The sequence below is a fragment of the Zalophus californianus genome, chromosome 1 (assembly GCF_009762305.2).
Source record: "Zalophus californianus isolate mZalCal1 chromosome 1, mZalCal1.pri.v2, whole genome shotgun sequence".
Taxonomy (NCBI): domain Eukaryota; kingdom Metazoa; phylum Chordata; class Mammalia; order Carnivora; family Otariidae; genus Zalophus; species Zalophus californianus.
Window position 1 is genome coordinate 10,579,320 of NC_045595.1, and position 7,873 is coordinate 10,587,192.

The following is a 7,873-nucleotide window of genomic DNA, read 5'->3' on the forward strand; positions in this document are numbered from 1 at the left end:
GATCTTTCATTTAGAGCAGAGGAAAGAGTCTTATTTATATGCAGCAGAAAGAGGAAGATGATTCAGTAAAATACCACAAATACGCCAACCAATTCTTCACCCCAACAGGGAAAACCCAGCTCTTCTACATGGACATCAAACTCCACATTCAGTGAGTAGATAGACAGCATAAAATTAAATATTTTGCTCTGTAATACAAATTATAATTTCAAGTTTTCTTCATCATATTTAAGATCTTCCCTGACTCAAAGTCCACATGAAGTTAATATATTTATTCTAATATACATTTCTACGTAGACTCCACTTGGAGAGATGTACTTGGTAATCATTTTGCCAATTAGTGTAGTAGGTACGATGGACACAGCTGCATAGGAGAACATGATCCTAATAAGGAGTGTGGAGCTCAGTGACTACCTATAGGACAAACTATAAGTTAGTCTACGTTGTCAGGATGAGCAGTGAAGGCAATGAGGTACAAAGTATTGATGTACACAAAAGTGAAAAACTGAGATCTCATACTGTCCTTTAAAGTAAAATTATATAAATGTCCTTCATTATCAAACTAGTTTTTATCTTTATAAATAATATGACTCATGACTATCCTTTTAATAAAATAAGAGAAAATTACTTTGGGTGATATATGTTCTTTGAGTAGAAAGTACTCTTAAGAAAATCATACCCTATGACATAAATGGGAATTTCCAAATATTTTTTTCAAGGCTGGAAAAAATTTTGAAAAAGTAGGAAATGGACAAAGAAGAAAACTGTCTGTATATCAGGCAGAACAGAAGCCTAATAAAGTGAGTTACTTAAATGTATGGAGATGTTGAATTCAAAAAAAATTCCAGGAAATAAATAAGAGGAATCTATTCTACTTCCACAGCCTGATAGAAGAATGTCAGTTCCTGGCTCTGAGGCAGTGAGCCCTATAATCATGGGCACTTCTTCAGCCCCAGGATGATTGGTCCTCACATTACTGGAACCCCAATGATTCTTTTCAGAACCCTCTTTAATTCTCTGTTCCTCAGGCTGTAGACGAAGGGGTTCAGCATGAGTGTGACCACCATATACATCACCGAGGCTACTGAACTTGTGTGGGAGCTCTGGGGAGCAGCAGAGCTAAGGTACACAACAAGCATCATACAATAAAATAAGGAGACAACTGAGAGGTGAGATGCACAGGTGGAAAATGCTTTATACTTGCCCTGAACTGATGATATTCTACATATGGAGGAAACAATCTTAGAATAAGAGTAAAGGATACCAGCAAAAGGACCCCCATCCAACAGGACAGCTGCAAAATAAATCACCAAGTTGTTAATAAAGGTGTCAGAACAGGCAAGATGAATCATCTGATTGAGTTCACAAAAAAAGTGGGGGATTTGGAAGTGTGTACAGAAGGAAAGCAGCAACATCATTAAACTTTGTAACAAGGAATTCAGGATAGACATGATCCAGGACACAAGAACCAAGAGTCCACAAAGCTGGGGGTTCATGATGACCTTCTAGTGCAGGGGGTGGCAGATGGCCACAAAGCGGTCATAGGCCATCACACTTAGGAGAAAGACATTTGACATGGCAAAGAGTATGAAAAAATACATCTGGCTGAGGCAGACTTCCTAAGTGATCACTTTGCTGTGAGTCTGGATGTTCCACAGCATCTTGGGGATGGTGGTGGTGGTGAAACAGATGTCTACAAAGGACAGGTTGGCGAGGAAGAAATACATGTGGAGGTTGGGGTCTGTGCTGATGGACAGGATGATGAACAAGTTTCCAAACACAGTGATCAGGTACATGGAGAAGAAAAGCCCAAATATTAGGGGCTGCTGTTCTGGATCCTCTGAAAATCCCAGAAGAAGAATCTCTGAAATTTGTGTATCATTGCCTTGTTCCATTTGGTGGAGATGACTAGTGAGAAGGATAAAACAACATAATAATTTTCAATCAAATGGCTTTCATTTATTTCTTACCCTATATTATTTTTCAGTTTTTAAAGTTTTTGTTTAAATTCCAGTTAGCTAACATACAATGTAGTATGAGTTTCAGGTGTAGAATTTAGTGATTCAACACTTCCATACATCACCCTGTGCTCATCACAAATGCCCTCCTTCATCCCTGTCACCTATTTCACCCATCCCCCTCACCCACCTCCCCTCTGGTAACCAGTAGTTTGTTCTCAAGAGTTAAGAGTCTGTATCTTGGTTTACCTCTCTCTCTCTCTTTTTTCACACGATCATTTGTTTTGTTTCTTCAATTCCACATATGACTGAATCATATGGTAGTCATCTTTCTCTGACTGACTTATTTCACTTAGCATAATACAATCTAGTTCCATCCACATCGTTGTAAATGGCAAGATTTCATTCTTTTTTATGGATGAGCAATATTCCACTGTATACATATACTACTTTTAATAAAATTGTTATGTTAATCACCATACATTACATCATTAGATTTTGATGTAGTGTTCCATAATTCATTGTTTGTGTGTAACACCCAGTGCTCCATTCAATACGTGCCCTCTTTAAAACCTATCACCAGGCTTACCCATCTCCCCACCCCCCTCCCCTCTAGAACCCTCAATTTGTTTCTCAGAGTCCATAGTCTCTCATGGTTCGTCTCCCCCTCTGGTTGCCCCCCCCTTCATTTTTCCTTTCCTACTATCTTCTTTTTTTTTTTTTAACGTATAATGTATTATTTGTTTCATAGGTACAGGTCTGTGATTCAATAGTCTTACACAATTCACAGTACTTACCAAAGCACATACCCTCCCCAATGTCTATCACCCAGCCACCCCATCCTTCCCACCACCCACCACTCCAGCAAAGCTCAGTTTGTTTCCTGAGATTAAGAATTCCTCATATCAGTGAGATCATATGATACACGTCTTTCTCTGAATACCTTTTATTTCTTTTTGTTGTCTGATTGCTGTTGCTAGGACTTCTAGTACTATGTTGAACAATAGTGGTGAGAGTGGGCATCCTTGACGTGTTCCTGATCTTAAGGGAAAGGCTCTCAGCATTTCCCCATTGAGGATGATATTCACTGTGGGTTTTTCATAGACGGATTTTATGAACTTGAGGAATGTTCACTCTATCCCTATACTCTGAAGAGTTTTAATCAGGAAAGGATGTTGTATTTTGTCAAATGCTTTTTCTGCATCAATTGAGAGGACCATATGGTTCTTCTCCCTCCTCTTATTAATGTGTTCTATCACATTGATTGATTTGTGAATGTTGAACCACTCTTGCATCCCAGGGATAAATCCCACTTGGTCGTGGTGGATGATCCTTTTAATGTATTGTTGGATCCTATCAGCTAGGATTTTGTTGAGGATTTTGGAATCTATATTCATCAAGGATATCAGTCTGAAATTCTCCTTTTCGATGGGGTCTTTGCCTCGTTTGTGGATTAAGGTAATGCTGGCCTCAGAGAATGAGTTTGGAAGTTTTCCCTCTGTTTCTATTTTTTGAAATAGCTTCAGTAGAATAGGTATAATTTCTTTGAATGTTTGGTAGAATTCCCCAGGGAATCCATCAGGTCCTGGACTCTTGTTTTTGGGGAGGTTTTTGATCACTGCTTCAATCTCGTTACTGGTTATTGGCCTATTCAGGTTGTCAATTTCTTCCTGTTTCAGTCTTGGCAGCTTATAGGTTTCCAGGAAGGCCTCCATTTCATCCAGATTGCTCAGTTTATTGGCATAGAGTTGTTGATAATCATTTCTAATAATTGTTTCTATTTCCTTGGTTTTAGTCATGATCTCTCCCCTTTCATTCATAATTTTATTAATTTGGGTCCTTTCTCTTTTCTTTTGGATAAGTCTGGCCAGTGGTTTATCAATCTTATTAATTCTTTCAAAGAACCAACTTCTAGTTTCTTTGATCTGACCTACTGTGCTTCTGGTTTCTAATTCATTGATCTCTGCTCTAATTTTAATTATTTCTCTCCTAATGTGTGGCTTAGGCATTGTTTGTTGCTTTTTCTCTAGTTCTTTAAGGTGTAGAGTTAGTTAGTTGGTGAATTCGGGATTTTTCTGTTTTTTTTTTTTTTTTTTTTTTTTTTTTTTTTTTTTTTTTTTTAGTGAGGCTTGGATGGCTATGTATTTCCCCCTTAGGACCGCCTTTGCAGTATGCCATAGGTTTTGGACCAATGTCTTTTCATTCTCATTGACTTCCATGAATTGTTTAAGTTCTTTGATTTCCTGGTTGGCCCAAACATTCTTGAGCAGAGTGGTCTTTAGCTTCCAAGTGTTTGAATTTCTGCCAAATTTTTTCTTGTGATTGAGTTCCAGTTTTAAAGCATTGTGGTCTGAGAATATGCAGGAAATAATCTCAATCTTTTGATATCGGTTGAGACCTGATTTGTGACCCAGTATGTGGTCTATTCTGGAGAAAGTTTCATGTGTGCTTGAGAAGAATGAGTATTCTGTTGTTTTAGGGTAGGAATGTTCTGTATATATCTATGAGGTCCATCTGGTCCAGTGTGTCATTCAAAGCTCTTGTTTCCTTGTTGATTTTCTGCTTAGATGATCTGTCCATTGCTGAGAGTGGAGTATTGAGGTTCCTACAATTAACGTATTGTTATCAATATGACTCTTTATTTTGGTTAACAGTTGGCTTATGTAGATGGCTGCTCCCATGTTGGGGGCATAGATATTTACAATTGTTAGATCTTCTTGTTGGATAGACCCTTTAAGAATGATATAGTGTCCTCCTGTGTCTCTAATTACAGACTTTAGTTTAAAATCTAATTTGTCTGATATAAAAATTGCTACCCCAGCTTTCTTTTGAGGTCCTCTGGCATGGAAGATGGATCTCCATCCCTTCGCTTTCAGTCTGGATGTATCTTTAGGTTCAAAATGAGTCTCTTGTAGGCAGCATATGGATGGTTTCTGTCTTTTTATCCAATCTGCAACCCTGTGCCGTCTTATGGGAGCATTTAGGCCATTCACGTTGAGAGTGATTATTGAAAGATATGAATTAATTGTCATCATGTTGCCTGTGAAGACATTGTTTTTATAGATTGTCCCTGTAAATTTCTGTTGTATATCACTCTTGGGGTCTTTTTCCTTTTATAGAACCCCCCTTACTATTTCTTGCAGGGCCGGCTTAGTGGTCACATATTCTTTCAGTTTCTGCCAGTCTTGGAAGCTCCGCATTTTTCCATCCATTCTAAATGACAGCCTTGCCAGATAAAGTATTCTTGGCTGTATGTTCTTCTCATTTAGTACCTTGAATATGTCTTGCCAGGTCTCTGTGGATAGGTCTGATGTTATTCTGATGTTCCTCCCTCTGTACTTAAGGAATCTCTTCCCCCTAACTACCCTTAAGATGGTTTCCTTGGTTCTAAGATTTGCGAGTTTTACTGTTACATGCTGGGGTCTTGGCCTGTTTTCCTTGGTCTTGGGAGGGGTCCTCTCTGCCTCTAGGACGTGAACGTTTGTTTCATTCCCCAAATTAGGGAAGTTCTCAGCTACGATTTGCTGAAATACATCTTCTAGTCCTCTCTATCTCTCCACTCCCTCTGGGTTTCCAATTATTCTGACATTGGAATGCTTCATGGTGTCACTTATTTCTCTGATTCTATTTTCATGGATTCTGAGTTGTTTTTCCCTGGCCTCCTCTTTCCCCTTTTTATCTATTATATTGTCTCCCAGGTCGCTTATTCATTCTTCTGCCTCACTTACCCTAGCTGTTAGATTATCTAGATTGGATTGGGTCTCATTGATAGCATTTTTAAGTTCTGCCAATTCAGCTTTCATTTCTGCCCTTAGAGACTCTATGTTGCCATTAATTGATTTCTCCAATCCAGCTATTGTCTTCACAATTGCTAGCCTGAATTCCATCTCCAACATCTTGGTTATATCTGCATCCATTTGTAAATCTGCGGCATAAGTCATAATCTCTGAGTCTTTTCTATTTTGGGGATTCCTCCTCCTAGTCATTCTGTTGATGAGTGTGTGAGGGAATGTATAGAGTCCAAATTATTGACCAGAACCCAAGCAAGATGCACCTGTTCTCTAGGGACCTTAGGGTTGCTGGCCTCTTGTTTTCCCAGCCTGTCTTCTGGGGGAAGGGCCTGCCCTGCTGCTACTCAGGCAACCCTGTTTGGGCAGAGTTGCCCTGTCCCCCTGTGGGGGGGGATGGGTTCAGTGGGAATTGTTTTTTGGGGGCTTTTGTTCTCTGTCGGCTTTCCCTGGTGGCTTTCTGCATCTCTTCTGAGAGTCAGAGCAGAAGAGACCATTTCCAGCCCTCTGCCTCAGAGCAGAGAGATCGCAGTCTGTTCTTCAGTGAGCTCTCCAGGCCACACTGTCTCTGTTTCTGTCTGTGCTGCTATAAACTGCAGCATCCTGGTTTGTGCGTCCCTCCACAGTGCTCCCAGTCCTGCCTCCAGGTCGGAGCAAGTCTCTGCCCTTTGTGCATTGAAAACCACCAGCCACTCCTAGTTCGCACCGCCACTCTGGGTTTCTGCCCTGGGGCTGCCCTAAAGTCCTTTCCCCACCGCTACCAGTCTGTAAGTCTGTGCCCTGTCCCCAGTGCATGAGGCTGTCGCTCACCAGAGGTGTAGGATCCCCACAGCCAGGCTCCCTCCCGCTGCCATTTATCCTCTGATATCTGCCTGCGGACTCACGGCTCCCCACTTTGTACCTCAAAACCAACCACCCACGATATTCTGTTTGTAGAGATCCAGATCTTCTTACATCTCAGGCTGAGTTTGTGGGTACTCAGAGTTGTTTGGTAGATATCCAGCTCAATTCTGGGGACCAGTTGAAATAGGGTCCCCTACTCCTCCACCATCTTTTCTCCAGTCCCTGGTTACTATGTTTTGAAGCCTGCTCATCATCCTGGCCATCAGCTCTGACACGCACCTCCACACCCCCATGTACTTCTTCCTCTCCAACCTGTCCTTTGGTTGGACAGGAAGACATCTGTTTCACCTCCACCACCATCCCCAAGATGCTTCAGAACATCCAGACTAAGCACAGTTATAAACTATGAAGACTGCATCACTTGGATATGCTTTTTCCTACTCTTCACTGGATTGGATAGCCTTCTCCTGGCTGTGATTGTTTATGACCATTTTGTGACCATCTGTCATCCCCTGCACTACAGGGTCATCATGAATCCCTGGCTCTGAGGACTGCTACTTCTGGTGTCCTGGATGATGAGTACCCGGACTTCCTTACTACAAACCTTAATGGTGTTGTGGCTGTCCTTCTGTAGAGATGTGGAAATCTCCCACTTCTTCTGTGAAATCAATCAGGTGGTCCAACTTGCCTGTTCCAACACTTTTCTTAATAACGTGATGATGTATTTTATGCTCCTGGCTAGTGCTCCCCTGGCTGGGATCCTTTATTCTTACTCTAAGAGAGTTTCCTCCATATTTTGGATCTCTTAGGCTCAGGGCAAATATAAAGCATTTTCCACCTGTGCATCTCACCTCTCAGTTGTCTCCTTATTTTACTCTATGTCCCTAGGTGTGTACCTTTTCTCTGCTGCTCCCCAGAGCTCTCACTCAAGTGCAGTAGACTCGGTGATGTACAACATGGCCATGCCCATGCCGAATAGCTTCATCTACAGCCTGAGGAAAAGAGACATAAAGACAGCTCTGAAAAGGATCACCGGGGTTCCAGTGATGTAAGGACCAGTCATCCTGGGGCAGAATTGCTCATGATAGCAGGGCGCACAGCCTCAGAGAGTCAGAAACTGCTATTCTTAGATCAAGCTTGGAAGTAGAATCCGATCCTTCTGTATATTTTCTGGAATTTCCATTTGTTTAAATTCAAGTGCTCCATTAATTTAAGTACTCATTTTATTAACCTTCTGCTCTGTCTGATATACAGACATTTTTCTCTTTGTCCATTTTCATCTGT

The 7,873-nt window shown here is 41.1% G+C and overlaps 2 pseudogenes; one reads left to right on the forward strand and one right to left on the reverse strand.

Annotated features, from left to right (window-relative positions):
- Window positions 1-968: 968 nt before the first annotated feature.
- LOC113917545 lies at window positions 969-1,895 on the reverse strand (annotated as a pseudogene).
- Window positions 1,896-3,386: 1,491 nt separating this feature from the next.
- Window positions 3,387-7,641, forward strand: LOC113916100 (annotated as a pseudogene).
- Window positions 7,642-7,873: the final 232 nt, after the last annotated feature.